Below are 12598 nucleotides of genomic sequence, written 5' to 3' on the forward strand. Positions count from 1 at the left end.
ACATTTTTAATATATATATTCTTTCAGAGCAAATAAGGAAAAGAATTACAAGTTTCAAAGAATACAGGGCTTCTGAAGAGTTTTCAAAAAGAGAAAAGATTTGTGAAGTATTTGACTGCAAGCTATCTTTTGATCTCCAACCTCATATGAAAAGAATTTGTATGCTTATACATTATATGTATATAACATTCAGCACGTGCTTTAGGACCTTAACTTAGCACCTGCATTTAAGAATTGCCTTCCCTTGAAATATAATATGGCCTCTGCAATTCTGCAGAGGCCGTATGCTGACTTTACATGGAGCCTTGGAAGCTTCACTAAACTGTGCTCTGCAGACTGAGGAGGGCAAAGGTGGTGCAAATGAAAAATTACTTGGCTCAGTACTCTGTTGTCAGTTTGTGGATTATTGATTTGATTAAGGATTAATTTCCTTGTAGGTACTTTCAAGGTTATTGTACTACAGTAGGCTTTGGTTTTAATTTCTGTTGCAGCTAAAGTTCAGCTGAGGTCAGTCATCTGGGTATGGGTCCATCTGCTTGTACTTTTGTGGTTAGCACACTCCTTTTTCTGAGTGTATTAATTCAATCACAGGGTATTTTATTTCCCCTAAGCTGAGAATATTACATTCAAAACTCAGGAAACGAGTGGACTTTTTTTTTTTTCCCTGTAGCTTCACAATGACATTTAATTTGTCATTCAAAGTAATTATCTCATTTCTTTACACTTGGGCTTCCCCTCTGGAAGTTCGGTATGGCATCCACATCTACATCAAGTCTTTCCTGTAATGGTAATGAATAATATCTTTTTTGGCTTCCTTATACAATTACCTAAGGGCACATGATTATTCTCCTGCATAAATGTGACTGATTAATGGAAACTGTGGCTTTAAATATTTTTAAATCCATATCTACACTTTCTGAAAGAAAAATGTTGAAAGAGAACCTGTAATGTGAAGGTGCTTTGTATTTCTTTCTTTTAGTGAAAATATATATGTATATACCTATTAATGATTATTCTCCAGAGGAGAAGAATGAAATCAATTTATATTGAAGAATAACTCAGACCAATTTTTCTTGCGTGGGACCTCAGAAATATTACTCAGCATTAACCTGTTCTCCTTGGAAAAGATCATCTGCTACCATGTGCCATATCCTGCACATTTTCCATTCCCTTCCCTAATCAATGTGATGATTTGTTTCAATTCAACCCAAAAATACATCATGGAGAAGTATTGTGTTGAGAAAGAATTGTGGTAACTTGATGAACTTGGTGGGGCAGAATGAAATTTAACAGTGTGATTGGCTATTTTTAAGACAGTGTTCTACTTCTATTCTGTTCCTTTCTCTGAACCATATATAACACATACAGGAGTTTGTGAAAATATTTCCACTATACCTCTGCTATTTAAGCATCTCCTGTGTATTATAAGTTTATTTTTCTTGTTATTGAAGGTGCTGCAATTCAATATAACAGAGAAAACATATTTCAACCGTTTAGCTCCTAAGCTTAATATTTTATTATTCCAGAAATAATCTTACATAGAATACTGTTGTTAATGAACTGGTATGGTATTCTCTTCTTGAAAGATCTCAGTAACCAGTTAAAATACATTTATTTGCCCTATCAGATCAGTTTTTAGAAGTGGATTGATTTTAGTACCTCGCAATGGCTGATAATAACCACATTACTTTCTACACTGCTTTCCATGAGCATATCCTGCTTCTGTGCTAGCATTCTTTCAGCATTTGCAGAACAAAGTATCCCTTCTTATACCAGTCTTTTTACTTTAGACTAGAAGGAAACTAGGCTGAGTACAAAATAACACAAACATCGCAAACATTCGTTTTTAAAACTTTTTGGTTCATTTTCTCTTTTTCTGCTTGTTTGTCTGGGTAGAGGACTTTTTCTCCTATATCTGACTATTTTTAATTTGTTTAAAGATCCTCTTCAGTAATCGATAATTAGGTCACAAGTATTCACTGAAGTATATGTTTATAGTTGTCAGAACTTAAATTACATCTCATGATATTGTGTCTTAATTTTCTGTCCCCTGGTTCTGGTCTTCACATGAGAGTGTCTGGCTGAAGATATGCTTACTCACATCCTTCTTTTGAAGACGTAGACAGAAAGAAATAATCTACTTGACAAATAGAAAGAAGAAGACAGACTAGACCAAAATCCATTTTGTGCAATGTTCAAGAGTAGAAAAAAAATAAGAACAAAAGGAAGGATATAATAATTTCCTCTAATACTTTCTCAAATTCAGCAAATAGCAAAACAGAAGATTTTTATGTTTTTTGTAACTCTCAATAGATAAATCTTTCATGATTTTTTTCCATTTTTCCATGTTCACATACTGCACTAAGATCAAACACATACTGCACTAAGAACAAGCTCCTGTAATTTTTTCCAAAATTGATGGGTTTTCCTTGAGGCTTGTAATGAAAAACAGTTAACAGTTCATCAAAAAAAAAAAAAAAAAAAAAAAAGAAAAAGAATAGAAATGTCTGCAATTTTATGTTTCTTAATCTAGACATGGTTTAAAAGCATGTTAAAAGCAAACATTGATAATATTTGATATGGTTTTAATAGCATACAATTTAGATGATAACCAAAGCAATTACATAGACTTCAGTAGTACTGAAGGCTATCCAAATTGAATTGACTTCTGAGGAACCTGAAACAGGTATAGCCAAATTTCTGCATGATTATATTGCACAAATTCGCTGTCAGGATTCCTGATTAATGCAGTCCATCCTCTACTAATTAGTAGGATAGTGGTGCAAAAAGAGCACCAGAAGGAGCAAATGGCGATGAGGGAGTTAGGGAATTTATACTGATTAACCAACTTACATGTAGTTTACTTTCAGGGTAGCTATAGAGCCAGTTAGCATATGCTCCTTCTCTTACTCCTCCAGCCCTTGCTCCCAATAAAGCTAAGTGTTTTACAACTGACTTACTAAGCCATCAGCGATTTGGCTATTCTTGTTCAAAAGAAGTTACACATATGACGAGAAAAATAGCCCATTCAAATACTTTAGATTGAGTGAAATCCAATCATGCAATAAATATCTGCTCTCAAAAGAGGGGAGTTCTCTTTAAGATGCATTTTGTATTTCATGCAAAGTTTGGCAACTACCAGATTGTGATGATAAAGAAAGTAAATTGGTAGTGTTCACAAAGGCTTCGCAAACAAAATACTGCAGATCCAGCACAGCTGGAAAGTATCACACAGTATTTAAGCTAATCTTTTTAGAAGTTTTATGCTCAGTTAAAGCATCTTTTAAAAAGTTCTATTAGGCAAGATTTACTCATAAAGATAAGTTTAAGAATGTGATGAAAGTCTAGCTTGGTTTTCTTTGTGTGTGACACAGCACAGGCAGGCACCAGGAGCAAACACAGACCCACAGCTACAAAACAAAGACTAGATTTGTTTTTATTACCTCAACAAATGGGGAATCCCTGAAGCAATACCCAGGCAGAGGCACACAAGTTGAGATACAGATGCATCTAATCATCTATAATACTATTCAGGGTCCTCCCATAACTGCAACACTTGCTGTTGCCACACCACTACATCTGGTAGGCACCTGGATCCCAAATGCTTGAGCTTACAATAGGCAAAAGATCACGAGGCTCCCCAGAAACAGACTCTGGGCCAGAGCTGTAGCCCGTGGAGAGGAGCCCACATGGGGGCAGGGAGTCTGGGGGGAGCTGCTGCTTGTGGGGGACCTGTGCTGGAGCAGTTTGTTCCTGGGAGATGGACCCTGTGGTACGGAGCTATGTGGGAGCAGTTCTTGAAATGCTGCAGCCTGTGGGCAGCCCCCACAGGATCAGCTCAGGAAGGATGGCATCCCGTGTGAGGGAGCCCACAGGGAGCAAGGGCAGAGAGTGACCAAGAAGGAGCAGTGGAGATGAAGTGCTATGGACTGACCGCAGCCTGTATTTCCCATTGCCCTGCATCACCTGGGGAAAGATGAGGTAGAAGAGGGTGGATGGGAGGGGAAGGTGTTTTTAGTTTGCTTTTAGTTCTCATTGCTCTAGTCTGCTATCGGTAGGCAATAAATTATATTAATCTCCCTTATGTTGAGTCTGTTTTACCCATGACAGTAATCGTTGTGTAATTTCACTGTCCTTATCTCAACCTATGAGCTATCTTTCTTTGTATTTTCTCCTCTTTTTGTTCTTTTGAGCAGGGGGAGTGAGAGAGAGGTTTGGTGGAGCTGAGCTACTACCAGTGTGAAACCACCACAAATAACAGGTTCTTATATTTACAAACAGAAAGCTTCAATCAGATTGCTTGTTTGTTTGTTTTTTATAAATGTAATTAACAAACATGCCTAAGTATTTTTATAATAATTGTAGTAACTATATTTTAATTTTCCTGAAGTGCTGTGTTTTAATCATTACCTGTTCAATCTCAGCCTCATTGTTTCACAGACTATGAATAACTGAGAGTACCATTTAACTAAAGCTTGATTCCTAATGATGTGTTAGTACCTAATACCTTACAGAATGATCAGCTAGACAATGTATCATCTTAATTATCTGAGATGTAACTTTTTTTGATTAAAAAAAAAAGTCTTGCAGACATATTTTGTTTACTTTGTTCAAGTGCATTTAAATCCTTCAAAGAGTTGCTGAAAGCTTACATACATAAAATGATTCCAAGTAAAAATATTTGAGATTTAGCAATTTCCTGTTTTTGTCTGTGATTATGATTTAGTGAAGGAGGATTCTAATCTCAGTTCTAATGATGCAAGGCTTATACAGTGAAGCAATATGAGAATATCTCCAGACAAGCCACTTCTGAATATAAAACCATGTTTCTGCTTTCAAGTAGCTGGGCATTGTATCTCTGACCTGCCGTCTAGTAATAAAAAGATCATGGGCACTGCAGCTGAAATCCCTACAGTTACAAAATCTGTCCTGGTTTATTAGTTTCAAGATTGAGTATTAGCCATTTATTCCAACCAGTGAGTAGCTATTAATAAAAATAATGCTGTTGAATTACTCATAAAATGATCTGCATGCCAGAGTAAGTGGCCCAGAAGTTGCTTATTACAGTGATAGATCCTCTGACTATTTTTTTTATAACCTTGTCAACTTGATTGATGCTGAATATACTAGGTAAAAGTTTGTCAAGAAAAATGGCTATAAAAACAAAATGAATTAAAAAAAAAAAAAAAGAATAAACCTTCACTGAAGGTCTATTTGGGGGAAAAGTCTCATTGAAATACCATTTTAAGATTTGGTTAACAATTGCCATTTGACTACATGATTCCCGGATGATTCCATCAAAAGAAAAGAAAGAGATTGAAATAAATTTGAGGAATACAGAAATCACACTGCAAAGTATATAAAAATAGAACAGGAGAGTGCAATGATTTGTTGGAAAGACTATTAAAGTATTGAGAGAGTAGGTCTTTCAGCAGTTATTCCACTAGAATTTCTGTCAATACTGGAAGTCAATCTGAAGCTACATCAGGAAGGTCAGTTCCATTCCATAATCACAGCAATAGCAGCTGCTCACAGGTAGCAAATACCACGGATTTTTAGTGCCATTTCACTCACATCTTTACTCCACAGTGGTAGAAGACATTCTAAGTGTAGCAGAAAAATAATAAATAATTGTTAATTGCATGTTCAGTATTTTTATATGAAAATAAAACTGAAAAGCAGACTCAACTGTGGGAGATAAGCAAAATTTGAGAACATATCTGGAAACAAATTAAGCTCTTTCATACTTGGTAAAATGTTTTGCTTTTGAAAATGAATTTTGTTTTGATAACGTACTTGTCCAAATGACTTTACAGATGCTGTGTCCATCACTTTGTTACCTTGCTATTAATGGTAGGTTTTATTAATGACCGTTTATAATTCTGTAATGCACAATAGAAATTATTTAGGTATTTTCCTATCAGTCTTCCTAAGTTTTGAGTTCACCTGCTTTATTAATTGTCAAAGTATCATTATTAGTCATACTATCGTTATTAATTTTGTGACAGGTTTACGTTTGTGAATATTCAGTATAATGTGACTTCAACAAAGGGTCACAGTTACATTAATAATGACATACGAGTATAACTTCATATATATATTTTTTTTAATTCTTAAATCAATGTTCACTACATTTTAATAACCTTTAATGAAAATCAAGAATTGAGCTAACATCACATACAAATAATTTTATGGGTATGATATGGATCAGATTCTTATCTGATCTAGTTCTGGGTACAGTCATATAGCAATGTTTCATTTGAATTGAGAATTTGTCACAATAATTAGAAACTGCTCTGGGTTTTTGGATTTAGAAACAGAAGCAGGGCTCAATTTCTCTCAACAATTTCTGAAACGATTCATTCTGAGTAATTTATGTTGGTGTCATGATCTTAACCATATTTTTTCTGCACTCGTACCCTGTTTGAGTCTTTCTGGAAGGTTTCAAGCACTCCCGTTAATGCTAATAGAGAGAGTGAGGACAGTCTTTGAGAAAGGTTCTTTTACTATGGGTGTCCTTTCTCCGGCAAGCATCACTTAATAAATCTCGAATAGTACACTGAATAGGCCTTCTGATTCTCATGAGTTCTGTCATATTGGGTTTATGTGTCCAAGTTTTGACAGTGCAGAGGCTACATGGGTGCCCTTGTGATAGGAGAGCAGGGGTTGCCCAGTGCCAGATGCAGGGTTCCAGACAGTTTCACAATGGACCTACAGCTGGCCAAAGTTGAGCCTGACAGAAAACCAGGTAGTACCTCTGTTAAAATCTATTTAGGAAAGTGAAAAATGCTTCACAGGTACTGACGAGTGAAAAACAAAAAGGGTGAGAATCAGCCCTAAAACACCAAGATTTACGACTTCCTGCCATACAGGGCCTGCACCCTCTGAGACCAAAGCCATACTTACGAGGTACGGCAATTCCTGTGCATAAGCTTACCATACTGTTTCCTTAGGTGGCAAATAAGGACAGAGCAGGCAAGGAGAACACGATTCCATTATGAGACTTAATGCAGTCAAAGCAAAGCATTGCCAATAATGTCAGTACTGAGCTTAATGGCAGGGTATACAGAAGAGAAGGACTGGAAGTAAAAGAAAACAGTGGGGTGTGAAAGGCAAGATTTCTTTGAAAAGTTCTGAGAAATTTAAAAATCTCTCTTCTGTATACTTTGCATTTTTTTTCACTGATTGCAATCCTGGGAATCAGGGGATCTTCATTCTGCTCTGTATTTAGTTGGCTATGTGAACTCCCACAAGCTACATGGCCATCCTTTGGACCTGCTCTAAAAGGTGCAAGTCTTTCTTGTTCTGGGAACCTCAAACCTGGATGCAGCACATCAAGTGAAGCCTCACAAAGAAGGGGACAATCACCTCCCTCAGCCTGCTGGCCATGTCTTGATGCAGCCCAGGTACAGTTGCCCCTTGGGGCTGTAACCACATGCTGCTGGCTCATGTTGAGCTTTTTGTCCACCAGAACCCTGAAGGTCCTTCTCCACAGTGCTGCTCTCAATGTGTTCTTCTCCTAGTTTGTACTCATTTCTGATCTTTACCCAACCCTACTGCATATTAAAGGTGTAGACCTTTAATATGAAGGTGGTGAGGCACTGGAATAGGTTGCCCAGAAAAGTTGTGTATGCTCCATCCCTGGAGTGTTCAAGGCCAGGCTGGATGGAGTTTTGTGTGATCTCATCTAGTAGAAGGTGTCCCTGCCCATAGCAGGGAAATTGGAATGGAATGATCTTTAAGATCCCTTCCAACTCAAACCAATCTATGATTTTATGATTCTATGATACTGTCTATTGCTATTTATTTGCTCCATACCCAGGAGGATGTGCTTAGAGACTTGGCTGAAATCTTTATTATAGCAGTAATGATATGATTAACATTCATTACTATGAATGGCATTAACAATATCCAACCATTTCCTGACACAGCACTATATCCCCTCCCAAAGGATTTCACAAGTAATAATCTCCTATCATGCCCAGCAATTTCAGTTGCTGCTGGTTAAATCTTTCTGCTCACACAATTTGCCAACAAAGTTTTCCAAAGGTAGTTACACAAAACCTAGTCATGCAGCTTAATCTACAGATGTGTTAATTACGATTTCAATCCATGATCCATGTTAATATACTGGATAATTTAAATATGACAAATGTAATTTTAAGATGAACATTTGCAGACTATGAAATGAACTTATTAAAAAGTTTTAGAATAATTTCCAAAATGTTGAGCAATGTACTTTATTCATAGTTTCATTTGTTACTGAAAAACAATGTCAAAATTTAGCCTGGTCATGTTAAGAAAAATACACAGCGGAGGAATGTCATCAGAGATCAAAAAAGATCAATCACTCTTGAAAGATGTAAAGGGAAAGAAATGAAATGGAATCTAGGGCAAACTGTGACCTTAAAAAGGCAGAAATGGCAAATCCTTGCATCATAGCGTTCATGCCCTCATAGCTGCTTTGTGACAACTACACAATGAAGTAGGTGAAAAGTGAGTTTCAGAAGTGGAATTCAGAGTAGCAATGAATTTGCATATGTGGATATGAAGATTTTAGCTATGATTTATTAGGATGTATTCATACTGATGATGTAAATTACTTTTTTATCACAGGATGAAAAAATTAATTAGAAGTTAACCTGTTATGAGGTGAGTTCCCGTTAGTACACCAGCTGCTTTTTTAAGCTGAAACATTTAATCTGTTCTTGCTATTTATACTGAGTTCTGACATCTCTGAAATATTTTTGAATGGCAGCACTTAGGAAAACTTTAATTGATCATTGGAGATAATGCTTTCTTTCAAAATTAGGTTTTGCAATAGTAAAGGATGGATCATAAAGCATCTAAGAAAGCAGAACTTCCTTTGTTTATTTTCATTTTTCTGTGAATGAAGAAGAAAACTCCCCAGAAAAGAGTTGAAGTGGCTGTCAGGATATTTTTTGCTAAATACCTTAGGATTATATACTTCAACTCATTACTATCATTCCTAGCTTTCAAGTCTACAGAAAAAACATTCCTTGGAAAAACCCCACAAGATATAATAGACCTTAGTCTCAAGGCAGATTCTTGAGGCATGTTGTAGAGTTCAATAGAGAAGTATAACCCTCCTACGGAATAATTTGAAATTATATAGTAAATGTGTTTACTCAAGTTGATAACTCTCGGAAAGATCTCCCAGCTGCCTTATGCCCAGACACACATGCAGATGGGTATCTCCAAGTGGCTAGTCCAAACTTACGGCTTCCAGCAACCAACTCTTAGGCTGTCAAGTCTCTCCAGTGTACAGCCCAGACTTATAGCCAATGCAATATTTGGCTTCCAGACCTCTTAGCCTCCTCACCAGCTAGTTTGGCTCAATGTTCATTAATGATTAGTAACCAATGTAATGATTAATAACCATGCATCTGCTATGCCCTGAACCTTTTTCTTTTCATGAAGGAAATGGCTTACTAGTCAAAAGGAACAAAAAATATGTTGGTAATCATATAAAGCAGAAGAAAATGTTACAGTGAGTGCTGGTTGCTAGGAGATGTGATTACACAACTAACCAGTCTTTTGATCCAGGAATTAATTAAGTCTTTTGGAAAGGACCTTAGATAATCTAATCTATCTCTCTGCTGCCATATGAATCATCTAAACCCAAACCACTCTTCACAATTATTTTAAGAGGCTTTTATAATAGGTTTTTAATAGGAAAAAAAAAATATGGAATATGCATCATATTCTGGTATGATTGTCCCGTGTCATATCCCCTTTTTCCTCTCCCAATTTTCCATCACAGATCAGTTCACAGGACGTTTCTGTCTCCTTATACAATATAGGTATGGGTTTCCTGACATAAACTGCAACTAGCTAGGGAGCTTCCCGTACCCAAAAAGCAATAGTAGGAGCATATGAGGGCATTTGAGCTGCTTCAGAAATTGTTGGTATAGAAGCATAGCTTCTCTTGACACCACAACTACCTGTGATACTTTGGATGTTCAAAGGTAGAATCCCTGGTACACATCAAGTAACTGATGCTACATGTGGTAAGTGGGTAGCATTAATTTATGCAATTGGCTTGAACAGGGAAACCCAGTCACCCAGGAATACTGGAAGAGATCATGGGCTGGCCAGAAGGCAGAGATTTTGGAGTATCTTCTGTGGAGGTAACTCATACCGAAGAGGCACCACCATATAATGAATTATCAGAAGATGAAAAGCATTATATTTTGTTCACTGATGAATCCTGTCATACTGTAGGAAACTATCATAAGTAAAAAGCTGCTGTCAAACAGCTATGAGTCATGGAAGCCACGAGTCAGTTTACAGAGATGAAAGCCATCCAATTAGCCCTAAAACATCCCAAAAGAGAAAAGTGGCCAGTACTCTACCTCTATACTGATTTACAGATGGTGAAAAATGCCCGTTGGGTATGGCTACAGCAATGGAAGCAGAGCAACTGGCGGTGCAAAGGTAAACCCATCTGTGGCAATACATGGCTGCCCAAGCGGAAAACACTAATGTAAAATGTCAATAGGATGAAGCCTGGCAAATTGATAATATTCGACCATTCCCACAAACCTGCCAAGGCAAGTTCAACATACTCTTGATGGTAGAAGCTACTACTGAGTGGCTGGATACATGCCTAGTGAGCCACTGCCTGAAACACCATCTGGTGATGGGTGATGAGGAAGAATGGGTACGTCAGGTGTGTGCTTCAGGATTTTACCCTTGGAGAAACTAATCTGTAATATGAGCTATATATTGTAGAAGTAGCAACAGGCCAACTCCTGAAAAAGAACAGGTCAAGTGCAGCAATGACCCATGATAAAGCTGGTGTTGGCATCTAGAAATAGTGCATGCTGCTTGTCCAGTGTGACTGCCTTGGCACATGAGGCCTAAGTCATCTGCGGTTCTTGTGAACATTTTGGGAGAGACCCACTGAATAAGAAAAAAAATAATATCTATGTATCTGTTAAGGGAAAATGAATAGTGGTGATGAGAATGTATACACCTGTTTGTGTTAGATGCAACAGTAATCTGAATACACAAATATACTAAAGTAGGTGGAACCTAAGTATGACCCAAATGGTATGGAGTAAGGGGTGGAGGTTATACTGGGTCTGGCTGGGATGGAGTTAACTTTCCCCACAGCATCTCATACAATGCTGTGCTCTGCACTTGTAGCTAGAAGACCACTGATATTGCACCAATGTTTCCTCTGTGTTCTAGCACAGCATCCAGTCTCTCTGAACATCCCAAAGCTAGTAGGCTGGGGATGGGCAAGAAGTGGGAAGGGGGCATCACCAGGGCAGCTCACCTAAACCAACCGAAGTGATATTCCATATCATATGATGTCACACTCAGGAATAAAAGGTGGGAAAGGGGAAGGAGAAGGAGTTATGCTCAGGTTTTGTTGTGTTTTGTTTTTTTGTTTTGGTTTGTTTTTTTTTTTTTTGCATAGAGGACATCTCTGTCACCTTTCCTTCCTTGCCTGCCTCTCCTGAATAGTATATATCTACTGATAACAGCTGGGCAGTGGCTACCATCTCCTCCTGTTTGTTACCCACGCTGCATGCATTTGTATGGAGTCACTTCATTTGAGCGTCTACACTTTTAGATATAGAGTTTTAGGACATTTAGGGTGTTCCTCACTCTTCTGATAGGTACGCTCTTCCACCCTGTTGCTCGCAAGCATGTGAGCATCCTGGTTACCTAGCTCCCCTGGGTTCATTAGTTTAAAGCTTAATTCACTAAGACAGCCAACCTGCCAGCTAAGATTCTCCCTCATTGCTTTTCTAAATAGCAGGACACCTCTCTCCCCAGTAACCTGTATTCATTAAAGTAACTTCCATGATCATAAAAGCCAAAGCCTTGTTAACACCACCAACTACATAGCAAGACAACCCTAGTGATCAATTGCCTTAGTAATTTTTTAGAAATAGTTTGTTGGATAATTTAATATATTTCCTACCTGCTTTGTGAATAATCTACTTTTTAAATTTAGTAATTTTGCCCTTATTTAAGTTTTAAAGTAAGTTCATCGATGATAGATTTTTTTCTTCCCATCAGCTAGTCAAATATTCCAATCTAATCCTTTTTATAAACTTCTCCAACTTTTATCTTTGTTTCTTCTTCAAAATTGCCTACATGTATTCACTTGGTACACCAGCTACCTTCCTTTTGCCAGTCAATTCTGTTTGTAACATATACTCTCCATACAGCATTGTATTCTTTTTTAATGTACAACCATATTTCAGGTGTTTTAATCAGAGACTATTTACATTGGAGATGACAAGATGTGAGTCTTTTTGCTCTTCCTATTGGACTGTCTAGTAATACCTTGTAGCAACATCTCACAGAATTTCTAGGTTGGAAGAGACCTCAAGATCATCGAGTCCAACCTCTGACCTAACACTAACAGTCCCCACTAAACCATATCCCTAAGCTCTATCTCATATTTTCCTATCTGTGAACTTGTGTTTTTCAAGGAAGATGTGGTGTGTACTGAAATAAAATAAATGACTAGTGATTAAATCTTTTGAATATTTGGGTTTCAAACAAGGAATTCATTTTCTGAAGTATTACAGAGTGTTGTTGATAGAACTAGTAA

The 12598-nt window shown here is 37.3% G+C and overlaps 1 long non-coding RNA gene across 2 annotated transcripts; it reads left to right on the plus strand.

Annotated features, from left to right (window-relative positions):
- Positions 1–4189: 4189 nt before the first annotated feature.
- Positions 4190–11937, plus strand: LOC137860582 (uncharacterized). 2 transcript variants are annotated; one of them, XR_011099024.1, is made up of 5 exons: positions 4190–4261; positions 5817–5853; positions 8617–8652; positions 10072–10151; positions 10246–11937. It is a non-coding gene; the product is annotated as an uncharacterized lncRNA (long non-coding RNA). The 2 variants fall into 2 exon arrangements; XR_011099023.1 differs by having other exon boundaries at positions 10072–11937.
- Positions 11938–12598: the final 661 nt, after the last annotated feature.

The sequence above is a fragment of the Anas acuta genome, chromosome 8 (assembly GCF_963932015.1).
Source record: "Anas acuta chromosome 8, bAnaAcu1.1, whole genome shotgun sequence".
Lineage (NCBI taxonomy): Eukaryota > Metazoa > Chordata > Aves > Anseriformes > Anatidae > Anas > Anas acuta.